This window comes from Mus pahari, chromosome 12 (assembly GCF_900095145.1).
Source record: "Mus pahari chromosome 12, PAHARI_EIJ_v1.1, whole genome shotgun sequence".
Lineage (NCBI taxonomy): Eukaryota > Metazoa > Chordata > Mammalia > Rodentia > Muridae > Mus > Mus pahari.
The window spans coordinates 29805969-29819624 of NC_034601.1; the positions used below are offsets into that span (position 1 = coordinate 29805969).

Here is a 13656-nt window from a genome sequence, read left to right on the forward strand (position 1 = left end):
AAGCGCCTCTGTAGGTAAGAGGTATAGAATTAATTGTGAGACCCAGGGAGAAGAGTGTTTCCAGTGTATCAGTGATAGAAAAGGAGGGCACCGGCGTGTTTACTGCACCCTTGTATGTAAGCAGTATCCAGCAGAGGACATCTTGTCTAACATCTCATCTAACCACGGTGTCGCTGCATTCATTCTCTAGTCCCCAGGGTCATGGTGTGTGTGCAGATGCTTGTGAGGGGAAACAACACACAATAGGATTCTTTAGTCCCTGGAAGGATAAGGACAAATGAGAGCTGTCTTCAAATAGTTGGAGGCCCCTTCTTGAGGGGTAGAATTTACTTTTTGTGGCTGCAAGAGGCCTTGATCCAGTGACCGGGAGACATCCTGGTTCAATTAAGTAACAGGCTGTCTCCTGATAGGGAAGTGGGGACTTGCAAGGCGGGAGCGTTGTTTGGGCAGGGTTTTCTTGGTCATTTGTCCATGTTCGGTTGCCTTAGTGGGGGTCCATCAAGAGCCCCACAATAAACACCACTGCTTCTCTCTAGAGGAGCTAGGTGATAGAAGAGGTCTAAACGATGTGTTTCAGGCCAGTTCTAGAGCTTTCCTAAGAGAGTTGATCCTGCTAACACAGTGGCGTGAACTCTTTGCCCTGCCATCTGTTGATGGTCCTCATAGATTGACTGCCCCCTCTGTGTCTTACTGCAGGGGTAGCCTGTGCCTGCTGCAGTGTCTAGAGGAGCTACTGTCAGCTAGGTCCTTGTGCTGAGGCTCCTGGTATTCTCAGGTTGTTCTTAGGGGACCCCAGGATTGACCAAGTCCTATCTTGCTGAGGTTGGGCCCATCCCTTCTGCCATCTGATTCCCCATGCATAGCCCAGACCACTGTTGCCTAGTTAGGAAACACAGGATTCCTTTGCAGGGTGGGGGGGCTAAGTGAGGTATCCTAACTGTATTCTGTGGTTCTGTGACTCACTCTTCCCCTGTCAAATGGCCCGAGCTCTAAAAAGCTCAGTAACAGGTGGTGGGGCCCAGGTTCTCTGCAATGACCTGGATGTGCCCCTTGAAACCCCCCAGGATTGGCGTGGCTCCAGTCCCAAGCTGAGCAGATCAGGTCTACCTGCAAAGTTAACCACAGGCCCTGGAGTGGTCAAGGGAGGCGTTTGGGGCTCTGATGAGGAGCAGGAACGGTGGCAGCTGACTTCATGGTATCTGCTCCACTTGGCCAGCACAGGCCCTCTGCTGAAAGGGAACGGCTCCCCAAATGTGGTCTTAATTAGCTTGTGCATTTCTTTAAGAGCATTCATCTTTATCAAAGGGGTTTAAAAAGTGCTGCTTAGCCTGGTGTAAAGGGCACAGTCGAGAGCTCATCCTGAAGTAATGTCTCTGCTCTCCCAGATGCCAGGAAGAGCTAAAAATACACATGTAACTCTGAGGAATTCTTGGGTTTTTGGACCCATCTCCTCCTCTTTCAACATCCCTCAAGAAAGTGAGAGAGAGAAGGAATGAGCCAGAAAGTTCTAATTATCCAGTCTGCTGACATTGTTTTTTATCTGCGCCGCTGATATTAAATCTGGACAGCATTCCATTTAAATCACAGTACTAAGAACGACTTCTGCAAACTTGGGCCCTTTGTCCTTTTGCCTGATGCGGCCAATGTTCAGTTTTCCACCCTGCCTCGCTCTCTCTCAGACTTCGGAAATTCCATAGCACCCGATGGCACTGGAAATTATCCGTCTAGAATGCCCATCCTTGGAGAGAATCCTGAAGCTGGCTCTGCTTGTCCCCTAGTTTTGATCCCCCAACTGAGCTTGACCATTTGTGCTTGAGTTCTCACGTGCTCGTCGCTGGAGCCATGTGAACTTGGCAGGAATCTTTTGCCGTATTTCCGTTATTGGTAGTCATGGCAAAAGAGAAGCAAATTATCTAGTTTTTTTTTTTTAACATCTTTTATAAATATTTTCATTATATCCTTACCTTTTTCTAGGCAGTCAAATGCACCTTTAGCTGCAGTTTGGGTCTCTGGCTATGGAACTTTCTACCTTGTTTAACAGTTGTTTTGTTTACAGTAGATAACTGTTTGCTACCACAGCTAGACCATATTCAATTAAGGAAATCTTTCAGTGTTCTAAGCATGGTGCTGAAGGAGTCACTCCTCACAGCCACCTGAAGCAGAAGATGGTACGACATGTTTCAGACATGCTATAAGTGTCTTTAAATAGTCCGCTCTGTTTCTGGAGTATCAACATGTTGGTCCCCGTTCCACCCACCGCAGGGCACAGAAACGTAGGGAGTTTGACTGTGCTTCTCCTACACCGCTGCCAGGAGGGTACTGGGGTTCAGGGAAGCGCCAAGACACCCCTCTGTGGGTGTGAGATGTGAGAAAGCTGATTTGGGGACTGGCATACTTAGGGTGAGGGGTGGGGAGCTCCTGCTTAGCTCAGCAGTGATTGTCCTTAGCTTGGTGACAGTTGTGGCTGGGGTCACAGAGAGGCCTTCTATGGGAGAGTTAAGCTGTGGCTTGATAGTCAAGTGCCTTCCCCATGGCTCCCCACGGCGGATCTTGATAGTCCATGGTCCATATGGCACTGTAGCAACTTCTCAAGCTGGACCCAGAGATCAAATACATTTTGCAGGGAGGAATGTCTGGGAAGGGAAGCTTATTGGCTAAACCCCCAGAGCCTCTAGGTGTCTCATTAACATGGAGAACTCTGTTCTGGGCCTGCATGACCACAGGTCACGTTTCCTTATGTGGGAGTGTGGCATGTGTTCCGGGCCAGGAATTTGACAGGTAGTGCAGAGTCGCCTTAGTCTCAGGTGTGTACCCACTGAGTCTCTGGGCTCAGACCTGCCCTACCTTACCAAGCTTCCTGGCATGGTTTACCACCCCACATCAATATTTAAAGGTTGTGGGGCCATGAAGAGCTGGGATCCAGTGGTAAGATTCCAGTCCCTTCTTAGTTCCTGGCTTCTGATCTTGTGATGTGATTGTTCCCTGCCGGGTGCAGTCTTACTATTGTGATGCCCGCTGCCATGATGTCCTCACTAGAGCCAGCATCCTGCTCTTTAGATGGCCAGCCTCAAAAGAAACCTCATTACTTCATAACTACACAGCATGAAGTATTTTGTTATAATTATGGAAAACTGACTACACCACTTTTCCTGTCTTACAGCTGAGGGCAAAGACCCAGGGAGATTAAAGAATTTGCTGAAGTTCCCACAGCAGAGCTAGGATTAGGAACCAGGTGGTATGGTGTCCAAACAGGTTGACTTCCATCACTGCCGCATATACCTGGGCATGTGCCATAAAAATACATGACACAGTACGGGTGGGAACAGTGCCCCCAGGCTCCCAGTGTTTATGTCTTTATAAAACTTCATCTTGTATCAAGACCAGAGTACCATAAAGTCCAGAGATGTACAAACCCCAGCACAGTCCCAAAGTCTTCAGCCAGGAACCCAAAACACTTGCTGTGAGGACCAGAGCCTGACTAAGCAGGGGCTGCTTTGTCTTCTTGTCCACTGCTGCGTCTCCAGGGACCAGAATGACACAGCAACATGTGAGCTCTGCGAACACATATAATGAACCAGCAAAGTTGAAACAAAGCCATTGCCATTGTTATAGGGAGACAAGGACATTAAAGGACGGCATTTTCAGGTGATACCTGCTTATGAACCCCGCTGTCTTCCTTTCTCTCACTTGACTAGCTGAGTGGGAACCTCCTCACCAGAGTCCTTGTGGACCCAAGTCTTAGCTAAGCATTGCTGGAGTTGCCTTAGAGGAGATCGATGGAGTAGGCATCAGTGGGGTGGCCCCTGGGAGGCCTCCTGGCACTGTGTCCCCTGGCGGGATTCCATGGGAAGCAGAGGCTCCCAGTTTTGTTTGATAACAACAGTTGTTTTGAACATTGAGACTCCTTGAGTTTGGATCCTTTCCTGTCTTGCTCAATCCTTGACTCATTCCCCAAGTCTTGCCTAGCTTGGTTGGGTATCCATATACACCTCCTTTCACACTTTGTGGGACTCCCCAGACCTGGTCCTCAATCTGGGTCCTTGTACTGGGTCAGGGAGACGTGCTGTCAAAATGTCAAGCACTTTAAATCAGTTGTCAAATTGTTTGAAAAATGTCCTGAGGAAATAATCTAGAAGAAAAGTTTTATGTCTAAAACTGACTTAAACGCGTTGTTTTTTGTGAAATCTGAAAGAATTGCTTTGAAAATGGAAGTCAATTTAGGCTAAAAGCCCTCAATATAGAGCTAGCTCCCAAGATGGAACTAACGAAAGAGTTACTTCTATCTCAGCAACACATACTGTGGTTTCACTGGTCTGCACCTTGGGTTTCTTTTCTACAGTGCAGGAAGGTTAGCTTGGTCCAGGGCTTCTCAAAGCTGTCACCCTCAGGAGCAACAGTGGAAGAACGTGTGCTCTGCAGTAGGACTTGAGTTGTAGCCTCAAATAGCATTAGCATTAGCTATTTAATTAATTAGCTTAGCATTGAGATAGAAACATGCTGTATGAGTTGCCAGACTATTCACAGGTGGTATTCTATAATATAAGCTGATTTTAATATAAAAACAATACCCTAAACCTCTGAGTGGGATGAATGTTCTAGAATGAGGTGACCTTACCTAGTCCTCTGTAGTCCTACAGATAGAGATGTGGCTGTGTGGCTTGGAAGGTCCTTCCTGGACTACTCTTGCTTCCTAGGGCACACGAGTCTCCTCCAAAAGTCTGAGAAGGGTGCTAAAGAATCCTTAAGGTACCTCAAAGCAGCCAGCCCCCATGTCCCTGCCCCAGGTAGGCTGGATCTAGGCTGAAGCTGAACCAACTGAAAGAGGAAGTGGAGAGCACACAGAGCCAGAGGAGGAGCCTGTGTCTGAACCTGACATTCTGCCCTTGGGCTGATGAAGCTGGCTTGCTGGCAGGCTTCACCACCCTAGGTAAATCCCAGCAGGGTACACACAGCACCTGAAGGCTGTGGTACACACAGCAGAAGCTGAGCGGCTTGTGGAGGACGTGTAGGGCTTGACACAATGTCACAGTGTGCTCCTCAAGCTTTGAAGAAATACTGGAGGCCAAGGTCAGCACTGGCCTTTTGCCCAGCAGTAGAAGGGGCAAGGGAGGGGCCCAGAGCAACGTAGCAAAGCTTTGGGGAGAACAAAGATGTCCCTAGCTGTGGTCTGAGAACATGTGTGTGTGTGTGTGTGTGTGTGTGTGTGTGTATAACAGCTGGACACTGATGGCAGGGTCAGCTTCTGGGGACTTCTGGGGACTGGCCACTGGGCATGTGCGGTCTCTGCCTGAGGTGTGAAGGGTTTAAATGAAGTCATTCGTTTGTTTAGGACAAATGTTGGGAACATTTACCTTGGCAGGGGGTTAGTCAAATTTATACTCATTAGATATCATAACAAAATCTAATGAAATATCAACAAATACTGAAAGTTTTCTTCTGTCATGGTGTTTGTTATAATATGAGTTCAGACCAAGTATGGTGTGACTCATGTCTGAAATCTCAGCACTCTCCAGGCAAGAGAATTGCCTCAAGTTCAAGGCTAACCTGGGCTAAAGTGGGAGACACTTACATAAAACTTGGGGGGGGGAAGTTTAATATATCTCTCAAATCCTTCTAAACAAAGTTACCAACCTGAACCGGGATTTGGAGTTCAGAAAGCCTAGATTTCAGTTCTGTTTGATTACTATATGGCCTGAACCAGTGTTTATTGAGTCTATTGCCTGCATCAGTGTTACTAAAATGAAATGTCTGAGACAAGCTGACTTCATAAAGAAGCTTATTCCTCTCACAGTTCTGGAGGTTGCTTCAACTTCCTGGGAGAGCTCAACAGTGGGTGTTGTCGCAGGGTGAATGACAAGAATGCCATCATGATTTAGGAATCCTGCTGAGTCTTGTAAGGACTTGTGCTTATGAGAGCCCAGGGGTCCCAGGAGGACCCCCCTTCATTCCCTCCCTAGTTTCTCAGTGACTTAGACTCTGCCACTTAAAGGTCCCACTTTCTCTCAACATGGACACCCAAGGGTTTAAAGCTCCCAATCTGTGACATTTGGGGGAACACACTCAAACCCTGGCATGGCCTTAGGCAAACCTCTTGGTCCTTAGGGTTCATATTTCCCACTGACAAAATGAAGATAAAATATTTTAATACGTTGTGAAGCTCAAGTTCAAAGTCTTTTTTTCCTTTAAAAATGACATTTGCTCGATGAGTTTGTGTTATCCACCTCATAACTCTAAGAGCAATATAAGTCATTAAAGCAGTAGTTAGCCTTAAGTAAAGCCTCTTCGGTACCATTAGCAAAGAGCACAGTTCTCCCTGGGGCCTCCACATCTAGTCTCAGTCAGCTTGGTGACTGTGTTTGTCAAAACTCCTTTGCCAGGTGAGTTTGTGTTCTTACATATACTACCCCTGGCTCAGCTCTGTGTAGACTCACCCACTTGGACTGCAATGCCCTGTTCTCTAGGACTTCTAAATGTCATCCATCCTCTCTCCGGGCTTAGCCTCCTTCCACGCTTGGCCTTCTTTTCCTTGTCTGTAAAATCAGCAATCCTGCAGCTTTGGTTCTTCAGTACTGGCCCCTTCATGCATTCCAGCAGTTCACAGATGAGGTAGATGTTAGGTGGGCTAAACCAAAGTCCTGGATCTGGGCCTGCATGATAGCTGAGTAGGTGTGCCCACCAGCTCTCCTGCACTTCCCCAGTGGGGGTGGGGGTAGGAAAGAAAGTAAGAGAGTGAGTGTCAGTGAGAGAGAGAGAGAGAGAGAGAGAGAGAGAGAGAGAGAGAGAGAGAGAGAAGGGAGCAGCTCACCCAAGTGCTACAGGAGGAGAGAGATGAGCATCTTTCCTGCACTTATGCCCTCAGGGTCAGGTCTCCCACACTGGCCAGGCGAGGGGTGAGGCCAGCTCTCCTGCCTGCCTTGTGCAGCCAGAATCAGGAGGGGGAGTATCTCTGTTGTGCCCATACCACTGCATGGCTGGTAAGAGGCAGGGCTAGCTCTCCTGTACTCAAGCCCTCAGGCTGGCTCACCTGTGTCCCTGCCCAGGTGAGGTGTGGCCTGCTCCACTCAACCCAGACCAGGGCTATCAGTATGGCTGTTGGGGGTAACATGGGTTGTGGAACTGACAGAGCACAGACAGAGACTTCATCATGGCCTCAGGTGGCAGAGCAGGCTGCTCACATCAGGCTGTTCCTAACCACTCTCCTATCTCCAGTTCTCCTTCCCTTCATAGTGAGCAAACATCTCCTTCTCTGTCTCTCCCATCTCTCCACGATACACTTGCTCTTTATATAGTGGCGCCTGCGCATACTGCATCCGCAGTGGCATCTTTTGAAAGATAAGATGGTTAAATGTTTATCCAACCCAGCAACTCTGAAGGAAGTAAATCCCAGCCTTATGGTTGAACTGCCACTACAACCAACCAGAGAGCTGAGCAGAGAGGCCAGTGAGGAGAAGTAAGCTGAGCAGGACATGTCAGTCGGCTGTGGTCCCCACTCTGCAGGTCCTGCTCGTCTTCCTGAGCTAGTATGCCACTCTGAGAGACACAGCAACTCACACAGTGGTCAGTTTTCTCAAAGGAAGAAGGCCCCCTGGCCCTTGTAGTTGTTACTGGTTCTATTGATGGACAGTGTAAGTCACCATTTCCCAAGGAGCAACGACAGCATGCGCCTTCGTGTCTCCAGTTCTGCTCTCTCCCTAGTGCAGGATTCCTTAGATTCTCATTCTTCCTCATCTCTCTACCACCTCAGAGCTCTTGGCTCAGAGAGGGCCTGGCACGTAGTGTTGGGGTTTTTATTTGTCTGTCTTTGGCAGCCAGTCACTAGAACAATGATGACGGACCAATGGAGTACCTTAAGGAAGAAGAAACATTTCCCATTTACTTTGCAAGCAAATGATATGCCCCCATGGCTTCTTTCATCTGAGGCTACCTTGGTCACTGCACTGAGGGGTGGGTGAAAAGATCAGTCAACTGTAAGAACCTAGTCTAAGTCCCGACACACAGCAAACACTCGGTAAAGAAAGGTCTCTATGAGTCCTCTTCTCTCCCCTTCTTCTGCCATCTTTCTTCTCTAGGGCGGCCTCCTGTGGTAGCTGGGGGTGAGTGGTAACTTTGTTTTACAGATGCATAAATTAAGGCCTTTGAGATTTCCACTTGACTTGGATGCGTAGTTCTGCAACAGAAGTGTCTGTTCTCTTAGCTGGCCATTTGGAACCATTTATGAGTTTGGCTTTAGATTTGACCTGACTAGGGAATGAAGAAAGGACAGACACAGAGACATTCATACAGAATAGCTGTGCTCAGGTGGACTGCGTACACTCTGATAGAGTGGCACCAACTCTGCAACAACCTGGAAGTATTTATTAGTACAGTACACGGAGACGTTAGCAGGTCTCGGTAGGAGGGCTCTGAAGAAGACAGCCTCAGGCTGTAAACATCCTGTAAACGGGAGCTGCAGTTGCTTGTTTCTGCACACACTGGCCAGTCATTTGTAAACATGCATCAACATTTAGACAGAACCAGAGGAGGGCATTGCCAATTCTGAGCCCAACCTATATGGGGAAGGCTTTGCCATCCGCATGGGTCCAAGGCATTAGGCCCTTGACATGGCTGGGCCCATGTTAACAGCAAAAGCTCACCCATTCTTACCCTTTCACTCAAGGCTCCTTCAGCTCCTCACATGTGTTGATCTATTTCTTGGCATCCCACATCTGCGTTTGGTATGGCAACCCTACCTGATTGTGCACACCACTCAGCCCATGGGGTTCAGTGAGAATGCAGGGTGTAGGCTGGGGTGAAGAGGCACATGGGATTGAGGAGGGGATGGGACAGTGGGAGCTTAACAATTCCACCTGACACCCACATTTCTTTCCATAGGTGATCTATGTTAACGGAATGTGTGAACATTGAGTTGTTACTAGAATGTGTATCAGAAAACTGTGACTACAATCAGAGTTTCTGATGAAGGCTTTAGTTTCATCAGATATGACTTGGCTTGCAGAAAGCTTTTTTTTTTTAAACTCTTTTTATTACATCTTAAGTTAAGCAGGAGTCCCAGCAGGAAAGAGACCAGGCTATGCCATTCTCACTGTGAGAGTGCATAAGCGGGTATGTTTATTTGTTAGATCAGTGTGTGTGTGTGTGTGTGTGTGTGTGTGTGTGTGTGTGTGTGTGTGTATGCATATGTGTGCATCTGTGTGTGCACGAGAGTGTGTATATTGCATCCCTTTTTATGGCAACCCTCAAGTAGCTCTCTGCCAAAGATGTGGATACATGGCTTGTCCTGCCAAGAGTGGCCTCTGCCCTGCTGATACAGATTGGCTGTGGGCAGCTGGGTGTCTTTCATGTGTGTTTGGCTGTGGGCAGCTGTGTGTCTTTCATGTGTGTTACATGGAGAAGGCCTAGGAACCTGTGGGTAGGGTGCTGTCTAATGGATAGGAAGAGAACTCAGTGGTGAGGGACAAAGTGTGGGGTAAACCTGGCAGTTTCAAGTGGGGACGTATGAATTGGGGCCCAAGTTGCTTACAGAAGCCAGTGAGGAATCTGGAGAACATACTTATAAGTCTTAAATTCTTTTTTGTCAATTTGACGTTGCACGTAATTTTAAAATGCACGATTGCTCCTTGCCCAGTGCCAACAATGGCCGTCTCACTCAGCTCCTGGGGCTAGCTTCGCCAGACCTCTAACAACCGCCCAGTCAGTGCCCTTTCTCCTGCCCACCTGAGTCTCTGCAGATGGAAAACACCAGGCAGCCTTTATATTTTAAAACTAGCCAGCTAACTCAAAGGCTGGGCGAAGAATATCTTGCCCCATCCTCCTTAGCCTCAGCAGCTGCCTGTGGAGGCTACAAACTATCCGTCCTGAGAGTTACATGTCAGTTACTTCAGATCCACTCCATAGCCTGCTCCCTCTTCTTCTCTCTCTCTCCTCTTCCTCCTGGGATCTGGAAATTCCACCTTATCCTTCGTCCAGCAATTGGCTTCTGCTGTCTTTATTGACCAGTTAAAATGGGGAGAATGTTCACATGGAATCACCTGAGTACATGATCCACTCCTCCAGGGGCAGCCCCTCTTGAGGAAGCAGAATTAGCATCAAAATGCAAACAGCACAGTCCACAACAATTTGAGAAGAGGGAATTTCAACTGAGGAGGTGCACCCATCAGATTGGCCTAAGCCTCGCCTGTGAGGGCATTTTCTTGACTGTTGATTGATGTGGAAGGTTGAGCCTACTGAGGGCAGCGGTGTCCCTGGGCAGGTGGTCCTGGGATGTATAAGAAAGCAAGCTGAGAAAACCAGAAGCCACAAACCGGCAACCACCACACTCCTCCATGGATTCTGCTTCCAGGCCTGCCTCCAGGTTCTTGCGTATCTTTCCTCAGTGGAGGCCATGGTAGGCATGATTGTGACCATTTCAGAAGTTGGGAGACTGAAAATGAACGAGTAGAGAGGAAGCATGTGTTATGCAAGTGTAATGTGTAGATCGCCAGAACTCATGTGCCTGGAGCCAAACACCAATGGACTTTTGGGTTGAGAAGTAGACTTGTAATCCTGGAGGCCTACTCATCTGCTCCTTTCCTTACACTCTCTCCCTAACAGTGATGCGGTGCTATGTCTGATAAAATGAAATGGCATTGTGGTCTAGAAGCATCTTAGCTAGACTTTCTGTTGCAGTAATAAAACAGGGTGAGTAAAATCAAGTTGAAGAGGAAAGGGTTAATGAATTGATGCTGAGGAGAAGCACTGCTTGTGGGCTTGCTCTGCCTGCTTTCCTATAGTACCCAGGACCACCCTGGGTAGTCCTGCCCACAGTGAGTTGGGCCCTCCCCTATGAGTCATCAATAAAGAGAATGTACTACAGACTTGCCTGCAGGCGAATTCAGTGGTGGCCTTTTCTCAGTTGAAGGTCCCTAATGACTCTGGCTCGTGTAGACATAAAACTAGACAGCACAAGAGCGACTTGTAAATTTTTAAAGTGAAAACTTCTATTCACTTAAGAATGCACATGTATTTGTTTAGAAGGTATTTGCGCTTGTCAGTATAATAGACATTGGCAATACATCATGGAGTCGAGCACGCATGCCCTTTATCCTGGTGTGGCTTACATTCCACTAGGGAGACAGATGGTCTTAATCAAATGGTTACTCCTCTGTTGTGATGGATGGGATGAAGACAATGTCAAGGATTTGATAAGTGTGCCTATCCCAGGACCCAGACTTATCTTTGTGGGACCAGAAGTCTGTGGAGTGTGTCTGGTCAACTCTGGTCCCTGGGCATTTGGTGTTTTTTTTTTTTTTTTAACTTAAGTATGGGAATTTAAAGACTGCGTTTTATGTAAATTTCCTCCCACATCCTGATGCATGGTGCTAATCTTTCAGGGTTATAGTTAACATTCGAGCGGTGAGCTGTCCCATGTGCATGAGGGAACCCTCAGGCTTGAGCCATGTCTTCCACACTGCTAGCCCCACACGTTGTTCCTGGTCTTGTCCAAATTAAAGCACCTTAAGTCACCAGACCTAGGTGGCAACAGATGAAAAGATCTGATTTTTATTACTAGGGCAGACCTTAAAGACAATTTTCGAATTGGCAAGATGGTTCAGTGGGTAGCGTGCTTGCCCTGTGAGCCTGACAACCTGAATGATCCTTGGAAACTACGTCAAGGTCTAAGGAGAGGACTGACTCTATGACGCTGATATCCACAGGGCAGCCATTGCATGCACCCCTATACAGTAACAATAGTAAATAAAATTGTCGGGATTGGGTGGTAGCTCAGTGGTATAGTACTTGTCTAGCTTATGGGAGGTCCTGATTTCCATACCCAGAGCCATACACACCCCACCCCACAAACCACACACCACACCACACACACACACACACACACACACACACACACACACACACACACACAAAAGAACTGAACTCTTCCTAAATTTTTTTTTTTTTAGAAAATATATTTTTCTTTCAAAACTATATTTATATTGCTGGCCATACTGCTACTTGGGAAAAAGGGAGCGCTCTCTCTCTCTCTCTCTCTCTCTCTCTCTCTCTCTCTCTCTCTCTCTCACACACACACACACACACACACACACACACACACACTATTTTATTTTTATTTGTGTGTGCTTGTGTGAATCCTCTGGAACTGGAACTGGAATTACCAGCTGTTGTGAGCTGCTATGTGGGTGCTAGGAATTGAACTCAAGTCTTCCAGAAGAGCAGGGAATAAGTGGTGAGATGCCTCTCTTGGCCCAGAAGAATTTCTTGTACTTGGGAATTTGAGGCCAGCTTGGACCACATAGTGAAGCTCTGTCTCAGAAAAAAAAAAGAAAAAGAAAAAAAGAAAAAAATTATATTAGCATGTAGGCTTATTGTCGATGTTTTATGTGAATTACTGTTTAATTGAATACCAAATGCACCAACAAGTCCTTTGGCTCTTTAATAGCTTTGAGGGATATAAAGGCTCTTTGACATTACAGAAGCTTCAGCCGCTGAGCTGGAAGGTCAAGCATGTCACAGGTGTTGTAAGTGTTGGGGCTTTGCCTCTGCCTTATGAATCCACCACACCCAACAGGGCTTAAACTCGGGATGCTTAATCTGCTCCTTGGGGTCTAGGGGAATACCTTGATGTCTCCAGTAGGGATGGAGATATTCTGTTCTCTGAGCCCAGCTCCTAAGTCTCACTGGGATGGGACAACACTGTGCTCCCTGAAGTGCTGAGCACCCTGTGTTCCTGCCTACAGTCCCAGCACGGGAGTTCTCAGCTATCCGCCTCCTGAGTGAGCCGACCTGCACTAGACATCCAAAGTGGAGCTGCATTGGCTCAAAGAGGAAGCACATGTCCCATGAGCTTATGGTAATCTCAGGCCAGCTGCACCAAGGAGTTGGAGTGACAGTCCAGGCCAGATGTGGAGTTGGGGAAGTGCCCAGCCTATCTGGGGCTCAATTCTCTGCTTGACGGGGGTCTTTCCAGTTGCTTTACACTCAGATCAGAGTCTGCAGCTCTGAACAAGTTGAAACCTGTGAGCTTCCACCTCTGGCTCCCTGGGCCTTCACTGGTGTGGCAGCCAGGGGTTTCAAAGGTCACCCCAGCTGGGCGAATTAGAACAACAGATCTCCCAGCAAAGTTGGCTGCCCCTTGCGGAAGGCAAGTTGCAACATCTGCGAGGAGAGTTAGAACAAAGCCCCTTACTTTCTCTGTCTGGCCCAGCCTCTGTGCGCTTGGATCTCCCTTTTCTCTCCATTCTCGCTGGACCTTGGACCAGGGTCTCAGCAGCAGTGACGCTGCTGGCCTCTGCTGGAAGCTGCGTGGGGAAGGCGGCTGCTGTCAGGTGTGTCTTGGGGTAGCCCAGTGTGGCCCTGCCCCACTTTGCTTGGGTGGGTGGTGGCGAGGCAGCCTGGCACAGCTCAGTGGAGGATTAAGAGAGATTAGGGTGTTTGTCAGGATTGAAGTGCATCGCTGAGAGGCTTAAAGAAGACAGAGGGAGCCTGGGGTGTTTGCCACCTCTGATGTGTGCTGTGAAGGAGGGGGGAGGTTTACAGGCAGGGTGCCACACCTGCTTGGGGGCACCTTCCAGCAGAGAAGCTTAGGTATTTCCAAGATGTCCTGTGCCTTAGAGCTTCCAAGACTGAGCTCATGTGTGTGTACTTGGAGTGCTGGAGGGACCG

The 13656-nt window shown here is 48.0% G+C and overlaps 1 protein-coding gene across 2 annotated transcripts in view; it reads left to right on the top strand.

Moving 5' to 3' along the window:
* Positions 1-13656, top strand: part of Mylk (myosin light chain kinase) — a 245032-nt gene that overhangs the window by 47206 nt on the left and 184170 nt on the right. The window contains exon 1 of one of the 2 annotated variants that reach the window (XM_029544242.1): positions 13121-13319. The exons of the other annotated variant lie outside the window; for it this stretch is intronic. The gene's annotated coding sequence lies outside the window, so the exon portion shown is untranslated. Of the gene's footprint in view, positions 1-13120; positions 13320-13656 lie in introns of those variants that run through there. 2 annotated transcript variants of the gene reach the window in all.